The sequence below is a fragment of the Phyllobates terribilis genome, unplaced genomic scaffold (assembly GCF_046119375.1).
Source record: "Phyllobates terribilis strain yellow unplaced genomic scaffold, ASM4611937v1 Scaffold_8__6_contigs__length_399053987, whole genome shotgun sequence".
Lineage (NCBI taxonomy): Eukaryota > Metazoa > Chordata > Amphibia > Anura > Dendrobatidae > Phyllobates > Phyllobates terribilis.
In genome coordinates, this window is record NW_027362768.1 from 267,061,984 (window position 1) to 267,080,909 (window position 18,926).

Genomic DNA, 18,926 nt, shown 5'->3' on the forward strand with positions numbered 1-18,926 from the left:
GCAGGCAGTCACAGGAGGTGACCAGGACAGTCTCTGGGTGTACGGGCAGGAGGACACGGCAAGTGATCGGGGCAGTCTCTGGATAAAGTGTAGGTACGACCTGAGATGGCTGAACCTCCAGGTAGGCTAGCAAGGCAGATGGAGAGTGTGTGCTCCCAGGTGAGCAAGCGAGAGTCTCTGGAATAGCAGGTGGTCACAGCACGTGACGGCGGAGCCTCCAGGTAGGCAAGCAGGCAGGTAACGGAGAAGCGCTCCCAGGTGAGCGGGCAAGAGTCTCAGGAATAGCTGGTGGTCACAGCACGTGACAGCGGAGCCTCCGGGCAGGCAAGCAGGCCGGTAGCGGAGAAGCGCTCCCAGGTGAGCGGGCAAGAGTCTCTGGAATAGCTGGTGGTCACAGCACGTGACAGCGGAGCCTCCGGGTAGGCAAGCGGGCAGGTAGCGGAGAAGCGCTCCCAGGTGAGCGGGCAAGAGTCTGGAGTGGCTGGTGGTCACAGCAAGTGACAGCGGAGCCTCCGGGCTGGTAAGCAGGCAGGTAACGGAGAAGCGCTCCCAGGTGAGCGGGCAAGCTGGTCCATAGACAGACTGACCGGAGTTGTAAGGCAGACCGTCGGACCTCAGGCAAGCAGGCAGGTAGCTGAGGTGCGCTCCCAGGTGAGCGGGCAGGCTGGTCCTTAGACAGACTGACAGGAGTAGTAAGGCAGACCGTCGGACCTCAGACTAGCAGACAGGTAGCAAGTAATGAGGCAGGAATCTGACAGGTAACTGGCAGGTAACTGGCAACGGGACCTGAGGGCTGAAGCACAGGTGAGACACAGGTGCAAACAACATTGCTCGGGCACCTCCATTTTGGAGGAGGTGCCTTATATATGATGAAGTCCTCCGCTCATTGGCCGGGGACTCCTTAGGACGGCGCGCGCGGCCCCTTTAAGAGGAGGGGAGCGCGCGCGCGCGCGCCCTAAGCACAGGGGCCGGGAAGGAGCGCGCGCTGAGAGCAGAGCGGGAGGAGGACGCCGGGAAGGAGCGCGCGCTGACAGCAGAGCGGGAGAGGGACGCCGGGCACGGGGCAGAGCGGTGAGGGGAGCAGCGTCCCTGCCTAGCAGAGGGCAGGGACGCCGGCACTACAGTACCCCCCCCTTTAGGGCCCCCCTTTTTTAGGCCAGACAGAAATTTAGCTAGGATGAGAGGGGCATGGATGTTCTCCCGGGGCTCCCACGTTCTCTCCTCAGGACCAAACCCCTTCCAATCTACCAGAAAAAAGGTCTTTCCTCTTACCCTTTTGGTGGCAAGAATGCTCTCTACCTCAAACTCGTTCTCAGCAGAAACCGGAGCAGGAGGCGTACCTGTAGACTTGGAAAAAGAGTTAAGTACCACAGGTTTGAGGAGAGATACATGGAAGGAGTTAGGGATCCGTAAGTTGGCCGGGTGTTTCAATTTATAGGCCACCGGGTTGATCTGACTGATGACCTCCAGAGGACCGATGAACCGAGGCCCTAACTTGTAAGAAGGTATCTTGAGTCGAACATATTTAGATGAGAGCCAGACCTTATCTCCTGGACGAAATTGAGGAGGATCCAGGCGTTTTTTGTCAGCGTGTCTTTTCATCCGTTCGGACGACTGAAGGAGTGCGGATCGGGTACTCTCCCAAATGGAGGAAAATTTGCTAACGAGAGATTCCGCAGCCGGGTTGTCCACCGAGGTGGAGACAGGAAAAGGAATCCGAGGATGCTGACCAAAGACTACAAAAAACGGGGATTTGGAGGAGGATTCGCTCTCGTGATTATTGTAAGAGAACTCGGCCCATGGTAGGAGGTCCACCCAGTCAGAATGGTGGGCATTAACGAAGTGCCGGAGGTAACTGGTCAGGTTCTGATTGATCCGCTCCACTTGACCATTGGACTGTGGGTGGTAAGCGGAGGAGAAGTCCAGGGTGACGTCTAGTAGTTTACAAGTGGCTCTCCAGAAGCGTGAGGTGAACTGTACCCCACGATCCGACACGATGTGGAGGGGCAGGCCATGAAGACGGAAGATGTGACGAATAAAGTCTCTAGCTAGCTCGGGTGCAGACGGGAGGCCTGGCAGGGGAACGAAATGAGCCATCTTGGAGAAGCGGTCAGCGACCACCCAAATGACCGTACAACCGGCAGAGAGTGGGAGGTCAGTTATGAAGTCCATTGCAATATGCTGCCAGGGGGCAGCAGGTACTGGGAGCGGAAGGAGGCGACCGGCTGGCAGATGTCTCGGAACCTTGTTGCGGGCGCAGGACACACAGGCAGAAACAAAGTCTATTACATCCTTGTGCAGGGTAGGCCACCAGTAGTGCCGGGAAATAAGCTGGAGGGTCTTCTTCTGACCAGCGTGGCCAGCCAGTTTAGACGAGTGACCCCAGTGAAGGATCTTCTCCCGATCAGGTACTGATACGAACGTCTTTCCGGGAGGGAGACGATTTAGACTCACGGGAGCCACCTGCATTACTCTGGCGGGATCGATGATGTGTTTCGGATCTTCCTCGAGATCAGATACCAGAAAGGATCGAGACAAGGCGTCCGCCTTGACGTTTTTGTCAGCCGGGCGAAAATGAAGGACAAAATCAAAACGAGCAAAAAACAAGGACCACCGGGCTTGGCGCGGGTTAAGTCTCTGGGCATGCTGGAGGTAAGCCAAGTTCTTGTGGTCAGTGTAAATTATTACCGGGTGAAGAGCCCCCTCAAGCAGGTAACGCCACTCCTCTAATGCCAGTTTGATGGCCAATAACTCTCGATCTCCTATGGAATAATTGCGCTCTGAGGAGGAGAAGAGTTTAGAGAAGAAGCCGCAAGTTACCATCCTCCCGGAAGAAGATTTTTGAGTAAGTACCGCTCCAGCTCCAGAGGAGGAGGCGTCCACTTCCAGGAAGAACTGCTTATTGCCGTCCGGGCGATGCAGCACCGGGGCGGAAGAGAAGGCCTGTTTTAAGGAAAGAAAGGCTTCTTCTGCTTCGGGCGGCCACTCTTTGGGATTAGTACCCTTACGGGTGAGCGCGGAAATTGGGGCAGTCCGGGAAGAGAAGTGTGGTATGAAGAGGCGGTAGTAGTTGGCGAAGCCCAGGAACCGCTGAATGGCCTTCAACCCCTCCGGTCGGGGCCATTTCTCGATGGCAGACAGTTTCTCTGGATCCATTCGTAGGCCGGTCTGAGAAGTAATGTAGCCCAAAAACGGAAGCGAGGTCTGCTCAAAGAGGCACTTCTCGTATTTAGCGAAGAGGTGATTCTGCCTGAGCCTGAGCAGGACCTGACGAACGTCCCTCCGGTGAGTCTGGAGATCCGGAGAGAAGACCAAGATGTCGTCCAGGTACACCACTACGCAGGAGTAGAGAAGGTCCCGGAAGATGTCATTGACCAACTCTTGAAAGACGGCAGGAGCGTTACAGAGACCAAAGGGCATTACCAGGTATTCATAGTGGCCGTCCCGGGTGTTGAATGCCGTCTTCCATTCATCCCCCTGACGGATACGAACCAGGTTGTACGCCCCACGGAGGTCTAGTTTGGTGAAGATTCTAGCCCCCCTCAGACGATCAAATAATTCTGGAATGAGCGGAAGGGGGTACTTATTCTTCACCGTGATCTGGTTTAGGCCTCTATAGTCTATACAGGGACGGAGAGAGCCGTCCTTCTTTTTGACGAAAAAGAAGCCTGCTCCCGCCGGGGAGGTAGATTTCCGGATGAATCCCCTGGCCAGATTCTCCTCAATATATTCGGACATCGACCGGGTCTCAGCAGCAGATAAAGGATAAATACGCCCACGGGGAGGAGTAGTACCGGGTAACAGGTCGATGGGACAGTCGTATGGTCTATGAGGGGGTAATGTCTCTGCCTCTTTTTTATTAAAGACATCAGCATAAGACCAATAAGGAATCGGAAGTCCAGGTAGATTAGCTGGGGTAGGAGAGGGACGGACGGGATGGACGGGAACCAGGCAGGACTTATGACAGTCTTGTCCCCAGCGAAGGACTTCTCCGGTTTGCCAGTCAAGCACGGGTGCATGTTTCTGGAGCCAAGGCAGACCTAGCAAGAGGGCGTGAGAGAGTCCAGGCAGAACATGAAAGGAGATACTTTCAGAATGCAGCATTCCCACCTGCAGAGTAATGGATTCGGTGATGAGTTGGATGGGACGTGGTAAGAGCCCCCCATCCACGGCAGCCACAGACAAGGGTACAGCCAGAGGTTTGGTGGGGATGCGGTATTTCTCTACCAGGGACTGTGAAATAAGATTCCCGGCTGCTCCAGAGTCCAGTTGGGCTAGTTCGAAATAACGGTTCTCCCCGTAGACGATTGAAACTGACAACAGCAGGGATGGAGAGGATTTATTCTTGTCTAGGTGGACCTCTCTGAGCGAACCTAGACACAGGCGTTTCCCGACCTCTCCGGGCAGGCACGGATCCGGTGCTCCTTACTGCCACAGTAGAAGCAGGTCCCCTCGGCACGGCGTAAGTCCTGACGGGTCTTGACCATCTTGGTCTGGTCGACCTGCATAGGCTCAGGAGGGTGTACCTGGTTAGAGACAGAAGGAGTGACGGGTTTCTGAAAAGTAGGAGCTAGACGTAGTAACCTCCTCTCACGGGTGACCTCTCTGGCACGCTCCTGAAACCGTAGGTCAATCCGGGTGGCAAGAGTTATTAAGTCATCGAGAGTGGTAGGAATGTCCCGACCGGCAAGTTCATCTTTAATACGGCCGGACAGACCCTCCCAGAAGACGGAAACCAGAGCGTCGTTATCCCAGGCCAGCTCCGAGGCAAGGGTACGGAACCGTATGGCATATTGGCCCACGGTGAGACTTTCCTGACGGAGGCGTAGCAATGATGATGCGGATGAGGTCTTCCGTCCGGGTTCGTCGAAGACTTTCCGGAAAGCCGTGAGAAAAGCAGGCAAGTTGGACACCAGGGGGTCTCCTCTTTCCCACAGAGGATTTAGCCAGGCCAGAGCCTCCCCGGTGAGATGGGACATGATGAATGCAATTTTGGCTCGGTCGGAGTTAAACTGGTGGGACAATAGTTCAAAGTGCAGGGTGCACTGATTTATGAAGCCCCGAGCCTGGACGGAGTCGCCTCCGAAGCGAGGAGGTGCAGAAAGCCGGGGTCCGGGGTAGGATACCATGGTATTAGTGGGCAGCGGAGCTGCCGGATTGCGAGACATGGCACTGGCGGAGGTTGTCGGTGGAGCAGTCAGAGTGTCCAGGCGAGTATTGACATTCCGCAGGTGACCCAGGATGGACTCCTGTTGGGACCTTTGACGGGACAGTTCATGACACAGGTCCGAGAGCGAGGGAGCTTGGGTGCCACCGGGTTCCATGGCCCGAGCAAACTGTAACGGGTCTGGGAGGCGGAACCTCTGGGCTACAATACAAGGGGGCGGTCCTTGTAAGGGAGCGGGTGGCGACCAGGCAGGCAGTCACAGGAGGTGACCAGGACAGTCTCTGGGTGTACGGGCAGGAGGACACGGCAAGTGATCGGGGCAGTCTCTGGATAAAGTGTAGGTACGACCTGAGATGGCTGAACCTCCAGGTAGGCTAGCAAGGCAGATGGAGAGTGTGTGCTCCCAGGTGAGCAAGCGAGAGTCTCTGGAATAGCAGGTGGTCACAGCACGTGACGGCGGAGCCTCCAGGTAGGCAAGCAGGCAGGTAACGGAGAAGCGCTCCCAGGTGAGCGGGCAAGAGTCTCAGGAATAGCTGGTGGTCACAGCACGTGACAGCGGAGCCTCCGGGCAGGCAAGCAGGCCGGTAGCGGAGAAGCGCTCCCAGGTGAGCGGGCAAGAGTCTCTGGAATAGCTGGTGGTCACAGCACGTGACAGCGGAGCCTCCGGGTAGGCAAGCGGGCAGGTAGCGGAGAAGCGCTCCCAGGTGAGCGGGCAAGAGTCTGGAGTGGCTGGTGGTCACAGCAAGTGACAGCGGAGCCTCCGGGCTGGTAAGCAGGCAGGTAACGGAGAAGCGCTCCCAGGTGAGCGGGCAAGCTGGTCCATAGACAGACTGACCGGAGTTGTAAGGCAGACCGTCGGACCTCAGGCAAGCAGGCAGGTAGCTGAGGTGCGCTCCCAGGTGAGCGGGCAGGCTGGTCCTTAGACAGACTGACAGGAGTAGTAAGGCAGACCGTCGGACCTCAGACTAGCAGACAGGTAGCAAGTAATGAGGCAGGAATCTGACAGGTAACTGGCAGGTAACTGGCAACGGGACCTGAGGGCTGAAGCACAGGTGAGACACAGGTGCAAACAACATTGCTCGGGCACCTCCATTTTGGAGGAGGTGCCTTATATATGATGAAGTCCTCCGCTCATTGGCCGGGGACTCCTTAGGACGGCGCGCGCGGCCCCTTTAAGAGGAGGGGAGCGCGCGCGCGCGCGCCCTAAGCACAGGGGCCGGGAAGGAGCGCGCGCTGAGAGCAGAGCGGGAGGAGGACGCCGGGAAGGAGCGCGCGCTGACAGCAGAGCGGGAGAGGGACGCCGGGCACGGGGCAGAGCGGTGAGGGGAGCAGCGTCCCTGCCTAGCAGAGGGCAGGGACGCCGGCACTACAGTACCCCCCCCTTTAGGCCCCCCCTTTTTTAGGCCAGACAGAAATTTAGCTAGGATGAGAGGGGCATGGATGTTCTCCCGGGGCTCCCACGTTCTCTCCTCAGGACCAAACCCCTTCCAATCTACCAGAAAAAAGGTCTTTCCTCTTACCCTTTTGGTGGCAAGAATGCTCTCTACCTCAAACTCGTTCTCAGCAGAAACCGGAGCAGGAGGCGTACCTGTAGACTTGGAAAAAGAGTTAAGTACCACAGGTTTGAGGAGAGATACATGGAAGGAGTTAGGGATCCGTAAGTTGGCCGGGAGTTTCAATTTATAGGCCACCGGGTTGATCTGACTGATGACCTCCAGAGGACCGATGAACCGAGGCCCTAACTTGTAAGAAGGTATCTTGAGTCGAACATATTTAGATGAGAGCCAGACCTTATCTCCTGGACGAAATTGAGGAGGATCCAGGCGTTTTTTGTCAGCGTGTCTTTTCATCCGTTCGGACGACTGAAGGAGTGCGGATCGGGTACTCTCCCAAATGGAGGAAAATTTGCTAACGAGAGATTCCGCAGCCGGGTTGTCCACCGAGGTGGAGACAGGAAAAGGAATCCGAGGATGCTGACCAAAGACTACAAAAAACGGGGATTTGGAGGAGGATTCGCTCTCGTGATTATTGTAAGAGAACTCGGCCCATGGTAGGAGGTCCACCCAGTCAGAATGGTGGGCATTAACGAAGTGCCGGAGGTAACTGGTCAGGTTCTGATTGATCCGCTCCACTTGACCATTGGACTGTGGGTGGTAAGCGGAGGAGAAGTCCAGGGTGACGTCTAGTAGTTTACAAGTGGCTCTCCAGAAGCGTGAGGTGAACTGTACCCCACGATCCGACACGATGTGGAGGGGCAGGCCATGAAGACGGAAGATGTGACGAATAAAGTCTCTAGCTAGCTCGGGTGCAGACGGGAGGCCTGGCAGGGGAACGAAATGAGCCATCTTGGAGAAGCGGTCAGCGACCACCCAAATGACCGTACAACCGGCAGAGAGTGGGAGGTCAGTTATGAAGTCCATTGCAATATGCTGCCAGGGGGCAGCAGGTACTGGGAGCGGAAGGAGGCGACCGGCTGGCAGATGTCTCGGAACCTTGTTGCGGGCGCAGGACACACAGGCAGAAACAAAGTCTATTACATCCTTGTGCAGGGTAGGCCACCAGTAGTGCCGGGAAATAAGCTGGAGGGTCTTCTTCTGACCAGCGTGGCCAGCCAGTTTAGACGAGTGACCCCAGTGAAGGATCTTCTCCCGATCAGGTACTGATACGAACGTCTTTCCGGGAGGGAGACGATTTAGACTCACGGGAGCCACCTGCATTACTCTGGCGGGATCGATGATGTGTTTCGGATCTTCCTCGAGATCAGATACCAGAAAGGATCGAGACAAGGCGTCCGCCTTGACGTTTTTGTCAGCCGGGCGAAAATGAAGGACAAAATCAAAACGAGCAAAAAACAAGGACCACCGGGCTTGGCGCGGGTTAAGTCTCTGGGCATGCTGGAGGTAAGCCAAGTTCTTGTGGTCAGTGTAAATTATTACCGGGTGAAGAGCCCCCTCAAGCAGGTAACGCCACTCCTCTAATGCCAGTTTGATGGCCAATAACTCTCGATCTCCTATGGAATAATTGCGCTCTGAGGAGGAGAAGAGTTTAGAGAAGAAGCCGCAAGTTACCATCCTCCCGGAAGAAGATTTTTGAGTAAGTACCGCTCCAGCTCCAGAGGAGGAGGCGTCCACTTCCAGGAAGAACTGCTTATTGCCGTCCGGGCGATGCAGCACCGGGGCGGAAGAGAAGGCCTGTTTTAAGGAAAGAAAGGCTTCTTCTGCTTCGGGCGGCCACTCTTTGGGATTAGTACCCTTACGGGTGAGCGCGGAAATTGGGGCAGTCCGGGAAGAGAAGTGTGGTATGAAGAGGCGGTAGTAGTTGGCGAAGCCCAGGAACCGCTGAATGGCCTTCAACCCCTCCGGTCGGGGCCATTTCTCGATGGCAGACAGTTTCTCTGGATCCATTCGTAGGCCGGTCTGAGAAGTAATGTAGCCCAAAAACGGAAGCGAGGTCTGCTCAAAGAGGCACTTCTCGTATTTAGCGAAGAGGTGATTCTGCCTGAGCCTGAGCAGGACCTGACGAACGTCCCTCCGGTGAGTCTGGAGATCCGGAGAGAAGACCAAGATGTCGTCCAGGTACACCACTACGCAGGAGTAGAGAAGGTCCCGGAAGATGTCATTGACCAACTCTTGAAAGACGGCAGGAGCGTTACAGAGACCAAAGGGCATTACCAGGTATTCATAGTGGCCGTCCCGGGTGTTGAATGCCGTCTTCCATTCATCCCCCTGACGGATACGAACCAGGTTGTACGCCCCACGGAGGTCTAGTTTGGTGAAGATTCTAGCCCCCCTCAGACGATCAAATAATTCTGGAATGAGCGGAAGGGGGTACTTATTCTTCACCGTGATCTGGTTTAGGCCTCTATAGTCTATACAGGGACGGAGAGAGCCGTCCTTCTTTTTGACGAAAAAGAAGCCTGCTCCCGCCGGGGAGGTAGATTTCCGGATGAATCCCCTGGCCAGATTCTCCTCAATATATTCGGACATCGACCGGGTCTCAGCAGCAGATAAAGGATAAATACGCCCACGGGGAGGAGTAGTACCGGGTAACAGGTCGATGGGACAGTCGTATGGTCTATGAGGGGGTAATGTCTCTGCCTCTTTTTTATTAAAGACATCAGCATAAGACCAATAAGGAATCGGAAGTCCAGGTAGATTAGCTGGGGTAGGAGAGGGACGGACGGGATGGACGGGAACCAGGCAGGACTTATGACAGTCTTGTCCCCAGCGAAGGACTTCTCCGGTTTGCCAGTCAAGCACGGGTGCATGTTTCTGGAGCCAAGGCAGACCTAGCAAGAGGGCGTGAGAGAGTCCAGGCAGAACATGAAAGGAGATACTTTCAGAATGCAGCATTCCCACCTGCAGAGTAATGGATTCGGTGATGAGTTGGATGGGACGTGGTAAGAGCCCCCCATCCACGGCAGCCACAGACAAGGGTACAGCCAGAGGTTTGGTGGGGATGCGGTATTTCTCTACCAGGGACTGTGAAATAAGATTCCCGGCTGCTCCAGAGTCCAGTTGGGCTAGTTCGAAATAACGGTTCTCCCCGTAGACGATTGAAACTGACAACAGCAGGGATGGAGAGGATTTATTCTTGTCTAGGTGGACCTCTCTGAGCGAACCTAGACACAGGCGTTTCCCGACCTCTCCGGGCAGGCACGGATCCGGTGCTCCTTACTGCCACAGTAGAAGCAGGTCCCCTCGGCACGGCGTAAGTCCTGACGGGTCTTGACCATCTTGGTCTGGTCGACCTGCATAGGCTCAGGAGGGTGTACCTGGTTAGAGACAGAAGGAGTGACGGGTTTCTGAAAAGTAGGAGCTAGACGTAGTAACCTCCTCTCACGGGTGACCTCTCTGGCACGCTCCTGAAACCGTAGGTCAATCCGGGTGGCAAGAGTTATTAAGTCATCGAGAGTGGTAGGAATGTCCCGACCGGCAAGTTCATCTTTAATACGGCCGGACAGACCCTCCCAGAAGACGGAAACCAGAGCGTCGTTATCCCAGGCCAGCTCCGAGGCAAGGGTACGGAACCGTATGGCATATTGGCCCACGGTGAGACTTTCCTGACGGAGGCGTAGCAATGATGATGCGGATGAGGTCTTCCGTCCGGGTTCGTCGAAGACTTTCCGGAAAGCCGTGAGAAAAGCAGGCAAGTTGGACACCAGGGGGTCTCCTCTTTCCCACAGAGGATTTAGCCAGGCCAGAGCCTCCCCGGTGAGATGGGACATGATGAATGCAATTTTGGCTCGGTCGGAGTTAAACTGGTGGGACAATAGTTCAAAGTGCAGGGTGCACTGATTTATGAAGCCCCGAGCCTGGACGGAGTCGCCTCCGAAGCGAGGAGGTGCAGAAAGCCGGGGTCCGGGGTAGGATACCATGGTATTAGTGGGCAGCGGAGCTGCCGGATTGCGAGACATGGCACTGGCGGAGGTTGTCGGTGGAGCAGTCAGAGTGTCCAGGCGAGTATTGACATTCCGCAGGTGACCCAGGATGGACTCCTGTTGGGACCTTTGACGGGACAGTTCATGACACAGGTCCGAGAGCGAGGGAGCTTGGGTGCCACCGGGTTCCATGGCCCGAGCAAACTGTAACGGGTCTGGGAGGCGGAACCTCTGGGCTACAATACAAGGGGGCGGTCCTTGTAAGGGAGCGGGTGGCGACCAGGCAGGCAGTCACAGGAGGTGACCAGGACAGTCTCTGGGTGTACGGGCAGGAGGACACGGCAAGTGATCGGGGCAGTCTCTGGATAAAGTGTAGGTACGACCTGAGATGGCTGAACCTCCAGGTAGGCTAGCAAGGCAGATGGAGAGTGTGTGCTCCCAGGTGAGCAAGCGAGAGTCTCTGGAATAGCAGGTGGTCACAGCACGTGACGGCGGAGCCTCCAGGTAGGCAAGCAGGCAGGTAACGGAGAAGCGCTCCCAGGTGAGCGGGCAAGAGTCTCAGGAATAGCTGGTGGTCACAGCACGTGACAGCGGAGCCTCCGGGCAGGCAAGCAGGCCGGTAGCGGAGAAGCGCTCCCAGGTGAGCGGGCAAGAGTCTCTGGAATAGCTGGTGGTCACAGCACGTGACAGCGGAGCCTCCGGGTAGGCAAGCGGGCAGGTAGCGGAGAAGCGCTCCCAGGTGAGCGGGCAAGAGTCTGGAGTGGCTGGTGGTCACAGCAAGTGACAGCGGAGCCTCCGGGCTGGTAAGCAGGCAGGTAACGGAGAAGCGCTCCCAGGTGAGCGGGCAAGCTGGTCCATAGACAGACTGACCGGAGTTGTAAGGCAGACCGTCGGACCTCAGGCAAGCAGGCAGGTAGCTGAGGTGCGCTCCCAGGTGAGCGGGCAGGCTGGTCCTTAGACAGACTGACAGGAGTAGTAAGGCAGACCGTCGGACCTCAGACTAGCAGACAGGTAGCAAGTAATCAGGCAGGAATCTGACAGGTAACTGGCAGGTAACTGGCAACGGGACCTGAGGGCTGAAGCACAGGTGAGACACAGGTGCAAACAACATTGCTCGGGCACCTCCATTTTGGAGGAGGTGCCTTATATATGATGAAGTCCTCCGGCCATTGGCCGGGGACTCCTTAGGACGGCGCGCGCGGCCCCTTTAAGAGGAGGGGAGCGCGCGCGTGCGCGCCCTAAGCACAGGGGCCGGGAAGGAGCGCGCGCTGAGAGCAGAGCGGGAGGAGGACGCCGGGAAGGAGCGCGCGCTGACAGCAGAGCGGGAGAGGGACGCCGGGCACGGGGCAGAGCGGTGAGGGGAGCAGCGTCCCTGCCTAGCAGAGGGCAGGGACGCCGGCACTACACGTATGCAAAGCCTTTTCCACTCTATGAACCGGAACTGGACAGAGGGATGGTAGTGAAATTTCTTCATTGAGATGAAAGCTGGACACAACCTTCGGAAGGAAGGATGGAACCGTACAGAGGACTACCTTGTCCTGGAAAAAAATCAGGAAGGGCTGACTGCAGGAGAGTGCCGTGAGTTCAGACACCCTGCGTAGCGAGGTGATTGCCACGAGGAAAACCACTTTCTGGGATAGAAGACGGAGTGGGACTTTCCTAAGGGGTTCAAAGGGTGTTTCCTGTAATGCTGTCAGCACCAGGTTGAGGTCCCACGCTTCTAGAGGTCGTTTGTAGGGGGGAACCAATCGGGAAACCCCCTGGAGAAATGTTCTTACTTGCGGTTTATGAGCAATGCACTGTTGAAAAAGCAATGAAAGAGCTGACACCTGGAGGCCAGGGATAGTCTGGCTTCCAGACCCGATTGGAGAAAACCGAGTACCCTGGGTAGGGAATAAGGGAGTGGGGTCTGGTTACGAGATTCGCACCAGGTAAAGAAAGCTTTCCAGGTACGGTAGTAAACCTCGGCAGAGGTTGGTTTTCGTGCTCTGATCATGGTTTTAATGACGTCTGGCGAAAAACCTGCCTGGGTTAGAACCCAGGCCTCAATGGCCACGCCGTCAAATTGAGGGCCTCTAAGTTCTGGTGGTAGAACGGGCCTTGTGACAGAAGATCCGGGCGGTCGGGAAGACGCCAGGGAACGTCTGCTGCGAGTCGTACGATGTCGGCGTACCATGTACGCCTGGGCCAGTCCGGTGCGATTAGGATGGTTGCAACTCCCTCCTGTTTGATCTTTCTCACCACACTGGAAATCAGGGGGAAAGGTGGAAAAATGTACAGGAGCTGGAACTGGGTCCAGTCCTGAACCAGGGCGTCCACCCTAGCGCTCTCGGGTCGCGTGTTCTGGCCATGAAGTTGGAGACTTTGGCATTGAGGTGAGACGCCATTAGGTCCACGTCCGGAGTGCCCCAACGATGGCAGATCTGTTGGAAGATTTCGGGATGGAGAGCCCACTCTCCCGAGTCTATTCCTTGTCGGCTGAGGAAGTCTGCTTCCCAGTTGTCTACACCTGGAATGTGGACCGCAGAGATAATGGAGCTCGTTTTCTCCGCCCAGTGAAGGATGCGTGTCACCTCTCGCATCGCTCTAGCACTGCGGGTTCCCCCTTGGTGATTGACATATGCCACGGCTGTGGCATTGTCCGATTGTACTCTGATGTGAGAGGCTGCGAGTAAGTGATGGAAGGCTCTCAACGCCAGGAGGATGGCACGAATCTCCAGGATGTTAATGGGCAAGGTTGCTTCTGCTGGGGACCACTTGCCCTGTGCTCTGTGGTGTAGGTGTACTGCACCCCAACCCGTCAGGCTAGCGTCGGTGGTCAGGACCTTCCATTGACCTGGGAGAAAAGATTTCCCTTTTGTTAGAGAGGTCCGGTTGAGCCACCAGTGAAGGGACTTCCTGGTTGACGATGTCAGCTGGAACTTCCTGTCTAGAGAAGAAGGGTTCCTGTCTCATGACTTGAGAATGTCTAGTTGGAGAGGTCTGAGGTGAAGCTGGGCAAATGGAACCGCTTCTATTGCCGCCACCATCCTGCCAAGGACTCTCATGGCAAACCGGAGAGATCGAGGGGGTTTGCTGAGAAGGGTGCGAACTCCTAGACGGAGAGGCAGTGCCTTGTCTTTGGGGAGAAGCACTAGGCCCTTGGAGGTATTAAATAGCATTCCCAGGAATGTCAGAGACTGGTTTGGGGTTGGTGATGACTTTTGTAGGTTGACTATCAACCCAGGCGACTCAGGGTGTCGATTGTCATTGAGACACTGAGCTCGCAGTCCTTGAAGGTAGAAGCCTTGACGAGAAGATCGTCAGGTATGGAAAGACTACTATGCCTCTGGAGTGTAGGACGTGCATGGTGGCTGCCATGACTTTGGTTAACACTCTGGGAGCCGTGGCGAGTCCAAACGGGAGAGCCACGAACTGGTAGTGGTCCTGATCGATTGCGAACCTGAGAAATCTCTGATGGGCAGGTACAATCGGTATATGCAGGTATGCATCTTGTATGTCTATGGAGGCGAGATATTCTCCTTTTTCCATGGATGCAATGATTGACCGGAGGGACTCCATATGGAAGTGACGTACTCGTACATATTTTTTGAGTTGTTTTAGGTCTAGTATGGGCCGTACCCCTCCTCCTTTCTTGGGGACTACGAAAAGATTGGAGTAGAACCCCTGGAAGTGCTCGGCTGCGGGGACAGGTATTATGACTCGTGCTTGAAAAAGCGATGAGACCGCTTGGTGGAAGGCGCGAGCTTTTACTGGCGGTTTTGGGGGAACAGATATAAGGAGTCTGTTTGGTGGGTTGGAAGTGAACTCTATTTTGTATCCTGAAGACACTAGTTCCCTGACCCACCTGTCTTCTGTAATAGGTAGCCAGACTTGATGAAAGAGTAAAAGTCGGCCTCCTACAGGTGGGGTGTCTTCCTGAGTCCGTGAGTCATGATGAGGAGAAATTCTTAGATTTTCCTCCTTTTGATTTTGAGTGGCCTGCCTTTGACTGCTAGGATTTGTCCGACTTTTGTGTCGGCCTCGAGTCTTCCCTGCGTGTGAAGCGGCTGTTATTTTGTGGTGGCCGTGAAACGGACCAGCCGGAAGAGTTCCGAAAGGATCGGAAGCGAGCTTGGTTACGCTTGTTATAATTGCACTTGGGTTTCAGTTGGGGGAGAGAGGTACTCTTACCCCCGGTGGCATTGAATATCATCGTGTCCAAGCTTTCACCGAAAAGTCGACCGCTGAGGTATGGAAGGTGCGTGAGGGACTTCTTTGAGGCTGCGTCCGCTTTCCATTCACGCAGCCAAAGGATATGCCGAATTTTGATGGCGTGTGATATTGCCCCTGCTGCACCCCTTGCAGAATCCAGAGCTGCATGAAGCATGTAATCTGCCACAACTGCTATCTGAACTGCTTGGTCCGACAGTTCAGGGACAGAAGCTTGGAGGCCAGTTTGTAGATTCTTTGCCCAAGCCAGTATGGCCTTGGCAGCCCAGACTGAAGCGAACGCGGGGGCTAGAGAGGCCGCTGTGGTTTCGCAGATTGAGCGAGCCATACTTTCTACCTGCCGGTCTGCTGCATCCCTAAGGGTTGAGCTATCTGGCAGTGAAAGAAGTGTCTGTGCTGCCAGCCTGGAGACTGGGGGGTCCACTGCTGGTGGGTCTGTCCATTCTTTGGTGGTTTCCTTTGGAAAGGGGTAACGGGCCTCCAGAAACTTGCGATTGGTAAGCTTCTTGTGAGGCTATGAGAATTGTTTTGTGAGGATAGATTTAAATTCTGGATGATCCAAGAAAACCTTAGGTGGTTTCAGAGCTCCTTCAAATGAAATCTTATTTTGTGGTGCGTCCGGGATCGGATCAGAGATGTCCAGCACCCGATGTATGGACGAGATTATGTCCTCAACTAGCGCTGCATTGCTAGGTGGGATTGGAGTTAGGGATCCATCAGTTTCCTTGTCTGAGTCAGAATCGCAGATGCCTTCTGACTCCTGTGTATCACTAAGGTGTCTCCTAGGTGACCCAGAATGGGGGATTGGTGCGGAGAAATATAATGTCTGTCCCTGGTATGGGACAGTGTAGATGACCTGGGACTACGGTATCTCTCCCTAGACCGGGATGACCGTGTGCTATGGGATGACGCAGATGAGCGTGACCTGTGGGTGCACTTGCGTCCTGACCTTGACATGGGTGTGCCTGGGCCAGTATGTGACTGAGTCAGGCTTTCCCTTTGTTGCGTAGCATTCATAGTCGAGGTATGGCTTTGCAGAGCCTGAAGCAATTTAGAGGTCATGTTATCTAAGGACTGTGTCATAGATTGTGACATTTGAGTGACCCATTCCGGCGTAGCATTAGACACTGAAGGGTTGGTAGGGGCTACTTGGGACTCTGGTACAGTAGTCTGAGTACAATCCTTGCAATGCGGATATGTGCTGCCGCTGGTAAGAGCATTACTGCAGGCTGTACAGAAAGCATAAAAGCAGTCCTGCCTGATTTTCTTAGACTTTGAGCCCGGCCTAGTGCACCTGGAGTGGCTATGCAAGGGGGCTAACTGTGCAGAGGAGGATACAGAGTAATAAAATTCACAGCTCAGACTGTGAACTTACCCCACCAATGTGCCCATGTGAACAGCGCTGAAAGAGCCCGGTCCTGTGCCTCCCCGGAGACTTGGCTGGCCTGTATGCGTCCTGCAGCTTATTATGGCCTCCGTAGCTCTTCTCCTGCTTGCAGAGATGAAGGAGAAGGGGGGCGGAACGCTGCAAGGGTGACAGTTGCTATGGAGATGCGCGCCCTGCAGCCTAGATCCGCCCCCTGTCTGACACCGCAGTGAGTCAAAATAGTCATCCGGGGGGCGGTCCGGGGGCGGAAAATGGGCGGCGGCTTCAGCTAGGCCGAAGCCGCGGTGTAAATTTATTTTCTATGCCCAAAAAGGCTCCAGGCCAGCACGGTAGTCCGGGGGGGGGGGGATCAGAAACCGGACCCCCCCGGATTGAAAGGCAGAATGGCGGTGGGGGCATAAGTAGAAGGGGGGCTTTGAAAAGAGTCCCCCATAGGCACTTAAGGTGAAAAGCTGCCACAGGTACAGAGCCTGTGAAGGCCTGTGCCTGTATGTGCCATGGCTGCCTGCACTCCCCCGGCTCCTACAAGGTCCCGCAGACAAGCTGGGGTTCCTGTATTGCTGCTGGTCCTTGGCTGCGGTGTGCTGGCTGGTAAGAGCTGCTGTTGCTGCCGTCCATGCCCTACCTGATGGTGTCTCAACCTAATACCCCCAGGGGGGGGATTAGGGAGGGTGCTGCTGTCACCGTCAGAGGGCTTTTTTCCTCACCTCAACTTCGACCCAAGACCAGAGGAATTGGAGGAGGGAGGGGGGGGGGGTCTCAACTTCAAGCCTGAACCCGAGGGGCCGGAGAAGGAGCAACATGGGGAATACGCCATCTCAACTTCAACTGTGCACCCATGGTAGGGGGCAGAGGAAGGAGCCATGCCAGGAGTATCTTAAGAGACCCTCTTTTCTTCATCTGTAATCCCGTGCTGAAGCGAGGGACGAGTGAAGGTCTGAGGTGTGCCTCCTTGCGACACTAAGCGAAAACTGGAGTAGGCTGATGCCGTCCGGGGGTGTATACTGCAGAGGAGGAGCCACGCTTAATCTTTTTCAGATAAGCATAGTGTCGCCTCCTAGTGGACAGCAGCATAACACCCAAGGTCCTGTGTCCCCCAATGAGGCGACAGCGGAAACATAATTAACCCCTTTACATCTGAAGGCTGTTTGCACATCAATGACTAAGCCAATTTTTACAATTCTGACCAGTGAAACTTTATGACGTATTCACTCTGGACTGCTTCAAATGATCCTACCGATTTGGAGAATGTTTTTTCGTGACATATTGTACTTTCTGATAGTGGTAAAATTTATTTGATATGACAAAAAAAAAATTTGATATGGCAAAAATTGTGAAAATTACACAATTTTCACACTTTGAATTTTCATGCCCTTAAATCAAAGAGATGGCACACAAAATAGTTAATAAATAACATTTCCTACATGTCTACTTTACATCAGCACACTTTTGGAGCCACATTTTTTTTTTGTTAGGAAATTATAGGGGTTAAAAGATAACCAGCAATTTCTCATTTTTCCAACATTTACAAAAACATTTTTTTAAGGGACCACATCACATTTGAAGTCACTTTAAGGGGTCTTTGTGACAGAAAATACCCAAAAGTGACACTATTCTAAAAACTGCACCCTCAAGGTGCTCAAAACCACATTCAAGTAGTATAATAACCCTTCAGGTGCTTCACAGGAATTTTTGGAATGTGGAAGAAAAAAAAAATGAACATTTAACTTTTCTTTCACAAAAATTTTACTTTAGACATAATTTTTTTTTATTATTTTCAAAATGGACCCCAAAATTTGTTGTGCAATTTTTCCTGAGCACGCTGATGTTCCATATTTGGGGGAAAACCACTGTTTGCGTGCACGGCCTGGCTCGGAAGGGAAGGAGCACCATTTGACTTATTGAATGTAAAATTTGCTTGAACAATTAGCGGACGCCATATCGCATTAGGAGAGCTCCTGATGTACCTAAACAGTGGAAACCCTCCATAAGTAACACCATTTTGGAAACTAGACCCCTCAGGAAACTTATCTAGATGTGTGATGAGAACCTTGAACCCCCAAGGTGCCTCATATTAGTTTATAATGTGGAGCTGTGAAAATAAAATAAATCTTATTTTTCTCCTCAAAAATTTTTTAGCCCCAAAGTTTTTAATTTTCCAAGGGGTAACAGGAGACAATGGACTCCAAAATGTGTTGTGCAATTTCTCCTGAACATGGAGATACCCCATATGTGGGGGAAAACTATTGTGCACGGCAGGGCTCAGAAAGGAAGGAGTGACATTTTGGAACGCAGATTTTAATGGAATGGTCTACGGGTGTCATATCGTGTTTGGAGAGCGCCTGGTTTGCCTAAATGGTGGAAAACCCCCACAAGTGACCCCCTTTTAGAAACTAGAACCCCCAGGGAATTTATTTAGATGTGTGGTGAGCACCTTGAACCCACAGGTGCTTTACAGAATTTTACAACGTGGATCTGTAAAAAAGAAAAAAAAAATTTTTCCCCCAAAAATGTTGTTTTAGCCCCATTTTTTCTCATCTTCACAAGGATAGCAAGAGAAAATGGACCCCAAAATTTGTTGTGCAATTTTTCTTATGTATGCCAATACCAAATATGTGGTCAAAGACTACTTTTGATGCAAAGCTTAGAAGGGAAGAAACACCATATTGGAGTTCAGATTTTGCTGGACTGGTTTGAGGGTGCCATGTCACATTGGCAGAGCCCCTAAGGTGCCAGAACAGCAGACCGCCCCATAAGAGACCCCATTTCACAAACTACAC